This window comes from Schistocerca cancellata, chromosome 1 (assembly GCF_023864275.1).
Source record: "Schistocerca cancellata isolate TAMUIC-IGC-003103 chromosome 1, iqSchCanc2.1, whole genome shotgun sequence".
In the NCBI taxonomy this organism is placed as follows: Eukaryota; Metazoa; Arthropoda; class Insecta; order Orthoptera; family Acrididae; genus Schistocerca; species Schistocerca cancellata.
In genome coordinates this window covers 751,804,587-751,817,229 of record NC_064626.1, presented here as the reverse complement: position 1 = coordinate 751,817,229, position 12,643 = coordinate 751,804,587, and positions in this window count along the sequence as shown.

Here is a 12,643-nt window from a genome sequence, read left to right as displayed (position 1 = left end):
TTTTAACCCACTCAGTTGTCTCCCTTACCAAATTCACAATTCCTTGATGTCTCAGGTTATGTCTGTCAAATGATCCTTTCTGTGAGGAAGGTTATGCTATCAATTTCTTAATTCTACCAATTCAATTCAGTACCTCCTCCATAGTTATTCAAATGACCCATTAAATCTTCAGGATTCTTGTGTATCACCTCATTCTAAAACCTATTCTCTACGTGTCTATACAGTAAACTGTACACTTCTGTACAAGCCTACACTTGAGACAAACAGTTTCAGAAGAGACTTCCGGATGCTTAAGTTTTATATTAGACATTAAGAAATTCCACTTTTTTTTGGAAATGTTCTATGTCTATCCAGTCAGCATTTTATGTTCTCTCTACTTCAACCTTCATCAGTTATTTTGCTGCCCAAATAGCAAAAGTCATCTACTACTTTGAATGCCTCATTTCCTAATCTAACTCCCTCAACGTTACGTGATTTAATCCAACACATTCCACCACCCTCGTTTCACTTTTGTTGATTTTCATCTTATAACTTCTTACTACCCGTTCTGTTCAACTGCTACTCCAAGTCCTTTATCATCTCCGACAGAATTGCACTGTCATAAGTAAACCTCAGAGTTTTTATTTCTTCTCCCTGAACTGTAATTCCCTTTCGTAGGAGATAGTCTACAAACCTGTCTCATTCTTTGCTCAACCAGTACTTCATTTCATGTAGTTAGTCTCTTATAACTATAGTCTGGTTTTTGTAAAGGTTGGAAATAACTTTCTGCTCCCTCTATTTTATTCCTGCTACCTTCAGAATATCAAAGGATGTATTCTGGTCAACACTCAAAAGCTTTCTCTAAATCTACAAATCGTATACATGTAAATTTACCATACTTCAACATTTCTTCTAAGATAAGTTACAGGATCAGTATCACCTTTGGATGTTCCTACATTTCTTTGGAACCCAAAAGATATTCCCCCAAGCTTGCCTTCTACCAGTTTTTCTATTGTTCTGTAAATAATTTTTATCAGTATTTTGCATCCAGGTTTTGAAACTGATAGTTCGCTTATATTACACCTGTCAGCATATGCCTTCTTTAAAAAGAATTAGTATTTTTTTAAGTCTGTGAGGCTATTTTGCCTGTCTCATATATCCTGCACACCAAGTGGAGCATTTTTCTTATGACTATCTGTCTCAATGATATCAGCAATTCCGAGAAAATGTCATCTACTCCAGGGGCCTTACTTCAGTTTTGGTCTTTCAGTTGCTTTGTCTTGCAGTATTGTACCTCCAATCTCATCTTCGTCTACTTCCTCTTCCCTTTCTACAATGTAACTTTCAAATTCACTTCCTTTATATAGCCCTGCTATATATTCTGCCCACATTGAAGCTTTCCCCTCTTTGTGTGCCATATCAGCCCTTGATATGCATAAAGCCACTTCTATTTTCTCCAAAGATCTGTGAAGTCTTCCTATCGGTGGAACATTTCGTAACACACATGCTGGACTTGACACGTTGTAAACCTAAGGTGTGCTCTGGTAGAGGTCCGTCGACGAAGACATGTGGAGCAGTGGTGATGAACAGCTTGGTGAAATCTTAAAATATTTGAACAGTCTCCATGCCAACAAGCTCTAGATGTGCTGATGTGAGAACCTGGGATACAGTGTGGGTCAACAACTGACACACACGGACTGATAGCTGCTCAAGCTGTCAAATCACCAGTGGAGTCAGAAAGAGGGATGGTTAATACACTTGTAACACGTGCAAGATGAATATGTGAACTGTGCACCTCAGATGTGAGACACAATGCATGGAAAGCATTCTGAGGAGCAATGGGGGTACTCTACCAGTTATGTAAGAAGTGTCATGGTATCTAACACTGTGAAGTGACACATTAGAAGACAAAATGTCAGTTGCGGCTGTTCTGCCCTACATCCCCAGGGTGATGGTCCAGAATTGGCTGTCCAGAACACAGCTTTAATATGCCAGGAAGTTTCATACCAGTGCACACTCCGCTACAGAGTGAAAATCTCATTCTGGGAACAGAAAAGTAAATTACCAGGAAAAGTTAGCCACATAGGAACTAGGGCCTCTGAAACAGATCCTTTGATTGAGAGAGTGACAAAATTAAATAAGCACGACTACAAGTGAACGTTTAACAAGGAAGTGTACAGTTAGCACAACATGTTGTGTGGGTGCAGCGTAAGAATACCTAATTTTCAGCCTGGAGGTAAATTCGTGAACTAATACATCTGTTAGGGGTCTTTTACATTTGTCCGAAGAAATGGAAAAGCATGAAAACTCGCACTTACACAAAAAAGTGAAAAACAGAACTGCGAAAGCTTACACATTATTTCGTAATCACTTAATTATGTACAAAACAAAATTCCATAAAATCAATTCTTTCTTTTGTCAGATAAGTTATGCATCTTACTATTATTGGCAGTAGCCGTAGTTGGGTAAACTTGTTGATAGGCATAACTGTTATGCAGCAGATGCTATTAATTTCATGCTCACAAATTTATCTGAATCTAAAAATTTGTGAACACCCAGAATGTATACTCACGAGTCGCCATTGTGTACAATGATTGCAGCAGAACTGGTAAATGACATGGCTGCTTTCATGGGTGGCCCAGCCCCTGATGGGGTAGGATAAACCTGTGACAGGACTGGGAAAGGAAATGCTGGTGGATCGATTGGGCAGACCTAGTACCTGGATTTTCCACAGGGATATGATCCTTATGGCAAAGAGTTGGGATTGGGAGTGGCATAGGGATGGACTAGGATGCTTTAGAGTTTAGGTGGGCGATGGAACACCACTTTAAGATGGGTGGGAAGGCTCTTGGGTAGGATGTCCCTCATTTCAGGGCATGATGATAGGTTGTTAGGGCCCTGGTGAAAGATGTAGTTCAGTTATTCCAGTCCAGGGTGGTATTGGGTGACATCACACACACACACACACACACACACACACCTCCCCCACCACCCCCTCCCTGTCCTTACATCTCCTCCCCATTCTTCTCTCTCACCCTGTTTACCAATGCACCCACCCACCTTTCCTGCTCCACTCCTTTTTTCTCCACCTCCCAGCCCCACAATGTCCTGTCACTGCGCCTTCGGCATTCTAGCCCCTGCACGCTCCACCAGACAGCATTTGTCTCTCTCCTCACTAGTACACAGCTATCCCTTCCCATGCCCCTTCCCCACACTTCCAAATTGCTGCTTGCATCCCACGCGATAGTTGCATTCTGGCCCAAGGTGCTGGAGTCAGTGGTCATGTGTGCCTGAGGTGTGCTTCCGTGTGTGTGTGAATAGTGTATGCTTATCTTTTGCTGATGAAGACTGTAGCCAAAAGCTTTATGTAAGTGTCTTTTAATTGTGCCTGTCTGCAACTTGATGTGTCTTCTTTATGGTAAGTAACAATCTGTCTTTTCCTACATTATTGATATTCCTATCTGGAGTTTTCATTGTATTTACAAGTTCAGTTTTGCAGTTAATGTATTGTTATACATCATTTGGCACATGCCAGTGAGCTTCCTGTTTTACCATAATTCACATTTGCTCTCTGACAAGTCTGGTACTCTCACTCATATGTTGGAGATCCTATTTGCATTGTTATTGATTTCTGCCATGATTAATCTTATCCTTGAGGCAGAGGCTGTATCAGTACATGCAACTTGATTTATTTCTCCCTGATTTATGTAGAAAACTAAATGTTTGAACTTCCCTCTGACTTAGCTTCAATACTCTAAATATGTAGGATAAAAGCAATGTCCCGTTAAGAAGTGTACCACGCCCTAGTTAGGTTTTGTATGGGCTAGTTTTAAATTGACCCTCAATTTTGGGAAATAATTAGTATAAGTCCTCCATCCTTACTTGTTTTCCTCTACTCTCTTTGCCATGTATCATCTCATGACTTTTTATTCTGGAGTGTTTTATTGATGTATGATTCAGTGATGCTCAGGATTTCGTCTAGGTTTCTAATATCCTGTAGCCCTACACCTGAGAGTCAACTCTGTAGGATATATTCCAAGTATCAAGCACAATGACAACATGGGGTTTTTACATAATGTCCCAAAAATGTCTAAATCCCACCTATCTAATTATCTAATCTTGGCTAGGGTGTTCCCCTCCCACCAGTCTTCTGACTGGTTTGATGCGGCCCGCCATGAATTCCTCACGTAGTAATGATGTTGCGCCCAAGACGGAAGTGGTGTGCCCCTTGCTGACTGCAAAACATATTGTAGATTTTGATGTGGTGTGCTGTTAATGTGGAAGTGGTCCAAGTTTGAATGTGTCCGCTTGGTCCAGTTTGTGCATTATTTTTGCTGCTTTGGGTACTGTCAGGTTATAAGTGCACTGTAGCCCTTCTCATCTTTACGCATGTCTAAGTAATTGCTTGCTTTCTAAAAGACAACTTTTCTGTCATTTGACTGTACTTAGTCAGATGTTGAAAATATCATTTAGAAACTTCTGGATGACTGATGACTGGCCTGCAATAAAGAAAACATCCTATTCATATACTATATGCAAAATTATTAGATTCTCCCCAATTTATTGTTGCATTTATGGAGAGTTTTCTACTTTGCATTAGTTAAGATATTTTATTTGCAATGAAAGTGAGTTTATTAGCCACACCATGGGGTATCTGCTGCAGCTTGGTACTATTATTTGGTGGATGACCCCCCCCCCCCCCCCCCAAAAACAGATCCTCTGCATATACTACGTCTACATTCTCTTCTGAAACCCACTGTATAGTGAACAGCACCCTATACTGTATACTATTGCTAGTCCTTCGCTTTCCTGTTTCACTCTTGTGCACAGTTAGGGCAGAATGATTTTTTGTATGGGTTTGTACAAGCCCTAATCTCCCTTATTTTGTCTGTATTGGCCCTATGCAAGGGGAATTTTGGAAGAAGTAGAATTGTTTTGTCAAATATGCTGATGCTGTAAACTTCTTCAACAGTATTTTCCAAAAAGATTGTCTTCTTACCTGCAAGGATATCATTAGTATGATCGTTTCATTACTTTATGTCAGGAAGAGGGTGCAGTATGTTAGGGGTGTTACTGTTAAGGAAAGTGAATCACTTGATTAATGGATATGCCTTGTCTGAAGCCAAACTAACATCGTCTGAGGCCATAAAACATTGAGAGGCTGCAGATGGAAGCCCATAAGGGATTTTGACACACAGGTGACATTCATATATTTTCCGTTTTTGGTTAGACAGATGAGTGAACATTTTTCAAAAGACTAGTGTTACTAGATGTTGTAGGACTTCTGAATGTATACCATCAGGACCAGGGGCTACTGTGATTTGGACTTGCCCACTGCTAGTGCAGTCTTTTCTTGTACACACATACATATGTACAGTGTGTGGCATTAGCTGTGCATTTCTGCCCTGAGCTGTAGGCACACACTTGGTCTGTCTGGAACTCGTTGCTGGATAGGAGTATGCACAGCAGAATCTCCACCCCACTCCTCCCTTCCATATTTGTATTCATCATCATCATCATCATCATTTAAGACTGATTATGCCTTTCAGCGTTCAGTCTGGAGCATAGCCCCCCTTATACAGTTCCTCCATGATCCCCTATTCAGTGCTAACATTGGTGCCTCTTCTGATGTTAAACCTATTACTTCAAAATCATTCTTAACCGAATCCAGGTACCTTCTCCTCGGTCTGCCCCGACTCCTCCTACCCTCTACTGCTGAATCCATGAGTCTCTTGGGTAACCTTGCTTCTCCCATGCGTGTAACATGACCCCACCATCTAAGCCTGTTCGCCCTGACTGCTACATCTATAGAGTTCATTCCCAGTTTTTCTTTGATTTCCTCATTGTGGACACCCTCCTGCCATTGTTCCCATCTACTAGTACCTGCAATCATCCTAGCTACTTTCATATCCGTAACCTCAACCTTGTTGATAAGGTAACCTGAATCCACCCAGCTTTCGCTCCCATACAACAAAGTTGGTCGAAAGATTGAACGGTGCACAGATAACTTAGTCTTGGTACTGACTTCCTTCTTGCAGAAGAGAGTAGATCGTAGCTGAGCGCTCACTGCATTAGCTTTGCTACACCTTGCTTCCAGTTCTTTCACTATGTTGCCATCCTGTGAGAATATGCATCCTAAGTACTTGAAACCGTCCACCTGTTCTAACTTTGTTCCTCCTATTTGGCATTCAATCCGTTTATATTTCTTTCCCACTGACATTACTTTCGTTTTGGAGATGCTAATCTTCATACCATAGTCCTTACATTTCTGATCTAGCTCTGAAATATTACTTTGCAAACTTTCAATCGAATCTGCCATCACAACTAAGTCATCCGCATATGCAAGACTGCTTATTTTGTGTTCACATATCTTAATCTCACCCAGCCAGTCTATTGTTTTCAACATATGATCCATAAATAATATGAACAACAGTGGAGACAGGTTGCAGCCTTGTCTTACCCCTGAAACTACTCTGAACCATGAACTCAATTTACCGTCAACTCTAACTGCTGCCTGACTATCCATGTAAAGACCTTTAATTGCTTGCAAAAGTTTGCCTCCTATTCCATAATCTCGTAGAACAGACAATAACTTCCTCCTAGGAACCCGGTCATATGCCTTTTCTAGATCTATAAAGCATAGATAGAATTCCCTGTTCCACTCATAACACTTATCCATTATTTGCTGTAAGCTAAAGATCTGGTCCTGACAACCTCTAAGAGGCCTAAACCCACACTGATTTTCATCCAATTGGTCCTCAACTAATACTCGCACTTTCCTTTCAACAATACCTGAGGAGATTTTACCCACAATGCTGATTAAAGAGATACCTCTGTAGTTGTTACAATCTTTTCTGTTTCCATGTTTAAAGATTGGTGTGATTACTGCTTTTGTCCAGTCTGATGGAACCTGTCCCGACTCCCAGGCCATTTCAATTATCCTGTGTAGCCATTTAAGACCTGACATTCCACTGTATTTGATGAGTTCCGACTTAATTTCATCCACCCCAGCCGCTTTATTGCACTGCAATCTATTGACCATTTTCTCCACTTCCTCAAATGTGATCCTATTTCCATCATCATTCCTATCCCATTCTACCTCGAAATCTGAAACATTACTGATCGCATTTTCACCTACATTGAGCAAATCTTCAAAATATTCCCTCCATCTGCCCAAGGCATCCACAGGATTCACCAGCAGTTTTCCTGACCTGTCCAAAATACTTGTCATTTCCTTCTTACCTCCCTTTCGAAGACTGCTAATTACACTCCAGAATGGTTTTCCAGCAGCTTGACCCATAGTTTCCAACCTGTTTCCAAAGTCTTCCCACGATTTCTTCTTGGATGCTGCAATTATCTGTTTGGCTTTGTTTCTTTCTTCAACATAACTTTCTCTGTCTACCTGGGTTCTGGTATGTAGCCATTTTTGATACGCCTTCTTTTTCCTTTTACTGGCTGCCTTGACTGTATCATTCCACCAAGCTGTTTGCTTCATCCTACTTTTACACACTACTGTTCCAAGACATTCTTTAGCCACTTCTAGTATTGTGTCCCTGTACCTTGTCCATTCCTTTTCTAATGACTGTAATTGACTACATTCAACTAACTGGTACTTTTCTGAGATCGCTGTTATGTACTTGTGCCTGATTTCCTTATCCTGAAGTTTCTCCACTCTTATCCTCCTACATATGGACCTGATCTCCTGCACTTTCGGCCTCACAATCCCAATTTCACTGCAGATTAAATAATGATCAGTGTCATCAAAGAATCCCCTGAATACACGTGTGTCCCTCACAGCCTTCCTGAATTCCTGATCTGTTATTATATAGTCAATGACAGATCTGGTTCCCCTGCCTTCCCAAGTATACCGGTGAATGTTCTTATGTTTAAAAAAGGAGTTTGTGATTACTAAGTCCATACTGGCACAGAAATCCAAGAGTTGTTTCCCGTTCCTGTTGGCCTCCATATCCTCTCCAAATTTACCCATAACCTTTTCATACCCTTCTGTTTGATTTCCAATCCTGGCGTTAAAATCACCCATGAGCAGAACACTGTCCTTGTCCTTTACTCTAACAACTACATCACTGAGTGCCTCATAAAAACTATCCATCTTATCTTGATCTGTCCCTTCACAATGCGAATATACTGACACAATCCTAATTTTCTTGCTAGACACTGTCAAATCTATCCACATCAGTCGTTCGTTTACATACCTTATTGCAACTACGCTGGGTTCCATTTCTTTCCTGATGTAAAGCCCTACACACCATTGTGCTATTCCTGCTTTGACTCCTGACAGGTAGACCTTGTATTCTCCCACTTCCTCTTCTTTCTCACCCCTTACCCGAATGTCACTAACAGCTAAAACGTCCAGCCCCATCTTACTTGCAGCCTCTGCCAGCTCTACCTTCTTCCCAGAGTAGCCCCCATTGATATTAATAGCTCCCCATCTCATTACCATTTGTTTGCCAAGTCGTATCTTAGGAGTCCCTGGTTTGTCTATAGACTGGGACACTCAGATGTTTAGGACGGGTGGTAGGGATAGAGCATCGAGTGACATTATACTGAGTGCACTATCCGAAAATTACCTCGAGCAATTAAACAGAGAACCGACTCGTGGAGATAACATCTTGGACCTACTGATAACAAACAGACCCGAACTTTTCGACTCTGTAAGCGCAGAACAGGGAATCGGTGATCATAAGGTTGTTGCAGCATCCCTGAATATGGAAGTAAATAGGAATATAAAAAAAGGGAGGAAGGTTTATCTGTTTAGCAAGAGTAATAGAAGGCAGATTTCAGACTACCTAACAGATCAAAACGAAAATTTCAGTTCCGACACTGACAATGTTGAGTGTTTATGGAAGAAGTTCAAGGCAATCATAAAATGCGTTTTAGACAGGTACGTGCCGAGTAAAACTGTGAGGGATGGGAATAACCCACCGTGGTACAACAACAAAGTTAGGAAACTACTGCGAAAGCAAAGAGAGCTTCACTCAAAGTTTAAACGCAGCCAAAACCTCTCAGACAAACAGAAGCTAAACGATGTCAAAGTTAGCGTAAGGAGGGCTATGCGTGAAGCGTTCAGTGAATTCGAAAGTAAAATTCTATGTACCGACTTGACAGAAAATCCTAGGAAGTTCTGGTCTTACGTTAAATCAGTAAGTGGATTGAAACAGCGTATCCAGACACTCTGGGATGATGAAGGCATTGAAACAGACGATGACACGCGTAAAGCTGAAATACTAAACACCTTTTTCCAAAGCTGTTTCACAGAGGAAGATTGCACTGCAGTTCCTTCTCTAAATTCTCGCACAAACGAAAAAATGGCTGACATCAAAATAAGTGTCCAAGGAATAGAAAAGCAACTGGAATCACTCAACAGAGGAAAGTCCACTGGACCTGACGGGATACCAATTCGATTCTACACAGAGTACGCGAAAGAACTTGCCCCCCTTCTAACAGCCGTGTACCGCAAGTCTCTAGAGGAATGGAAGGTTCCAAATGATTGGAAAAGAGCACAGGTAGTCCCAGTCTTCAAGAAGGGTCGTCGAGCAGATGCGCAAAACTATAGACCTATATCTCTGACGTCGATCTGTTGTAGAATTTTAGAACATGTTTTTTGCTCGAGTATCATGTCGTTTTTGTAAACCCAGAATCTACTATGTAGGAATCAACATGGATTCTGGAAACAGCGATCGTGTGAGACCCAACTCGCTTTATTTGTTCATGAGACCCAGAAAATATTAGATACAGGCTTCCAGGTAGATGCTATTTTCCTTGGCTTCCGGAAGGCGTTCGATACAGTTCCGCACTGTCGCCTGATAAACAAAGTAAGAGCCTACGGAATATCAGACCAGCTGTGTGGCTGGATTGAAGAGTTTTTAGCAAACAGAACACAGCATGTTGTTATCAATGGAGAGACGTCTACAGACGTTAAAGTAACCTCTGGCGTGCCACAGGGGAGTGTTATGGGACCATTGCTTTTCACAATATATATATAAATGACCTAGTAGATAGTGTCGGAAGTTCCATGCGGCTTTTCGCGGACGATGCTGTAATATACAGAGAAGTTGCAGCATTAGAAAATTGTAGCGAAATGCAGAAAGATCTGCAGCGGATAGGCACTTGGTGCAGGGAGTGGCAACTGACCCTTAACATAGACAAATGTAATGTATTGCGAATGCATAGAAAGAAGGATCCTTTATTGTATGATTATATGATAGCAGAACAAACACTGGTAGCAGTTACTTCTGTAAAATATCTGGGAGTATGCGTGCGGAACGATTTGAAGTGGAATGATCATATCAAATTAATTGTTGGTAAGGTGGGTACCAGGTTGAGATTCATTGGGAGAGTCCTTAGAAAATGTAGTCCATCAACAAAGGAGGTGGCTTACAAAACACTCGTTCGACCTATACTTGAGTATTGCGCATCAGTGTAAGATCCGTACCAGATCGGGCTGACGGAGGAGATAGAGAAGATCCAAAGAAGAGCGGCGCGTTTCGTCACAGGGTTATTTGGTAACCGTGATAGCGTTACTGGGATGTTTAACAAACTCAAGTGGCAGACTCTGCAAGAGAGGCGCTCTGCATCGCGGTGTAGCTTGCTCGCCAGATTTCGAGAGGTTGCGTTTCTGGATGAGGTATCGGATATATTGCTTCCCCCTACTTATACCTCCCGAGGAGATCACGAATGTAAAATTAGAGAGATTAGAGTGCGCACAGAGGCTATCAGACAGTCGTTCTTCCCGCGAACCATATGCGACTGGAACAGGAAAGGGAGGTAATGACAGTGGCACGTAGAGTGCCCTCCGCCACACACCGTTGGGTGGCTTGCGGAGTATGAATGTAGATGTAGATGTAGATGTAGACATCACCTGATCATTTTTGTTTTCACCTGAGCCACCAGTGTTCTTATGTGGTCAGAGTCCTCCATGTTTTCCAGTTTGTCATGAACCAGGCGCTATCTGTGCTGGCAGATAGTCATGTAGTGGTTCTTCAATGGCCATGCTTAAGAACCTCGTACAGGATCTCTGTTGCCCAGGCTCGCACTCAATGCCAAAGAGAGGATATTAGTTATCAATGATTTATCTGTGCCTCTGTGAATTCATGACATGTTCGTCGGGGATTGGGACTCGCAAGGCTGGCAGCTCTGTAATATTTATATCTAGAGGCCACTGTCATATGGATCTTTTCACAGTGGTGTCTGTATGTCAGATACCTATCTAACGTCACACTCAGATAGGTTGGTTTGTCTGCTTATTCCAGTGTGCTTTTATTCCAGGAAAGACTCAACTTTCACTATACTTGCTGAGATTGTATTAAATTCAGTAGCTTTATAATAGTTGTAGTCTTCTTGCATCACAGTAATCTTACTGGTCATTTTTCTTCTTTCACCTCCGGTAGTGTTTCTCGATGTGTAAAATGTCGAGTTGCACCAGGGTGGGAATCCATGTTAAACTGCAGCTCCCATTATAATGGACTGTGTAAATCAGTTCGAAGGTCAGAGGAGGGCAGTGGCCTACTAGGTCCAGCAAAACTGTGCCTAATAAATCACTGTGGCATTCAAAACAAACTTCAGATTGGTGACTGCTTTACTTTTAATAGTTTCTAAAGGTGATCTTCCAGGTACTTTGCTGCAAGGGAAGGTTGATGACCATAACTGTGCTGAAGTCAAAATTCAGTGACAATAAAATTTCATTCACTGTTGCCCACAGCAAAATTTAATGATGATTGCCAAATGGAAAGTGGAAGTGTCTTTCCCTCTTTTCCAATGTGTGTAAGCAAATCACTGCCCCTCCACACTGACCTATTTCTCCCTCCCCTGCTTGCTTGAAAGATCTTGCTCGCAAGGCATACTATAGTAAGCAGTGATAGAGCCATCTGGTGATGCATGTTGTGTTCATGGATCAAAGAGAAAATGTTGCCACTCCTACATTTAGATGTGTTTGAATGTACCATTGCACTTTTTGTAGATTTAGGAAACTTTCCCTTTTCACTGTGCTGTCCACTTCTTTTCACACCAATGTCTCTAACAAGGTGTCATAAGACATAACCACCTCCACAACGTGATCCCTACAAAATTCTTTTAAAAAGTCATCTGCACACCTAGAGAATGATCCTCATGGCTAATAAAATTGAGCACAGGCAGCAAGTACCATGTAGAAATAATAAGATATGAACAAGTCCAGTTATGCTAATGACTTCCTCTTCTTTGTAATAACTACCATATTCATCCTACTTGTTGAACAGAATTTTGTAGACAACTTAGTACATTTCAGTCTTCAATATCCCCGCCCCCTGCACTGATCCACTGTCATGCAGAAATGTGAAAAACAACATACTAGTTACATGAAATACAAAATGTTTTAAAGAAAGTATGAGTAATGTCTATAACACTCAGATCAGCTTGTATATATTGAGTACAACGCTTGCAATAAAATACTTGCATTGAATGCTTGGATGCCATTAAACATTTAGGTTGGATGGAAATCTCGGAGAGCATTCACAGATAATAATGGAATTCCTAAAATGTAGGTGTCAGTCAGAATCCTGTATGACAAAGTTTGCAGTGTTTACATTATGTTATGTGGAACAGATATGTTACAGATTTCTTCTATCAACGAGAAGTGTTTTGTAATCTTGAGGGTAGCATGTGATCC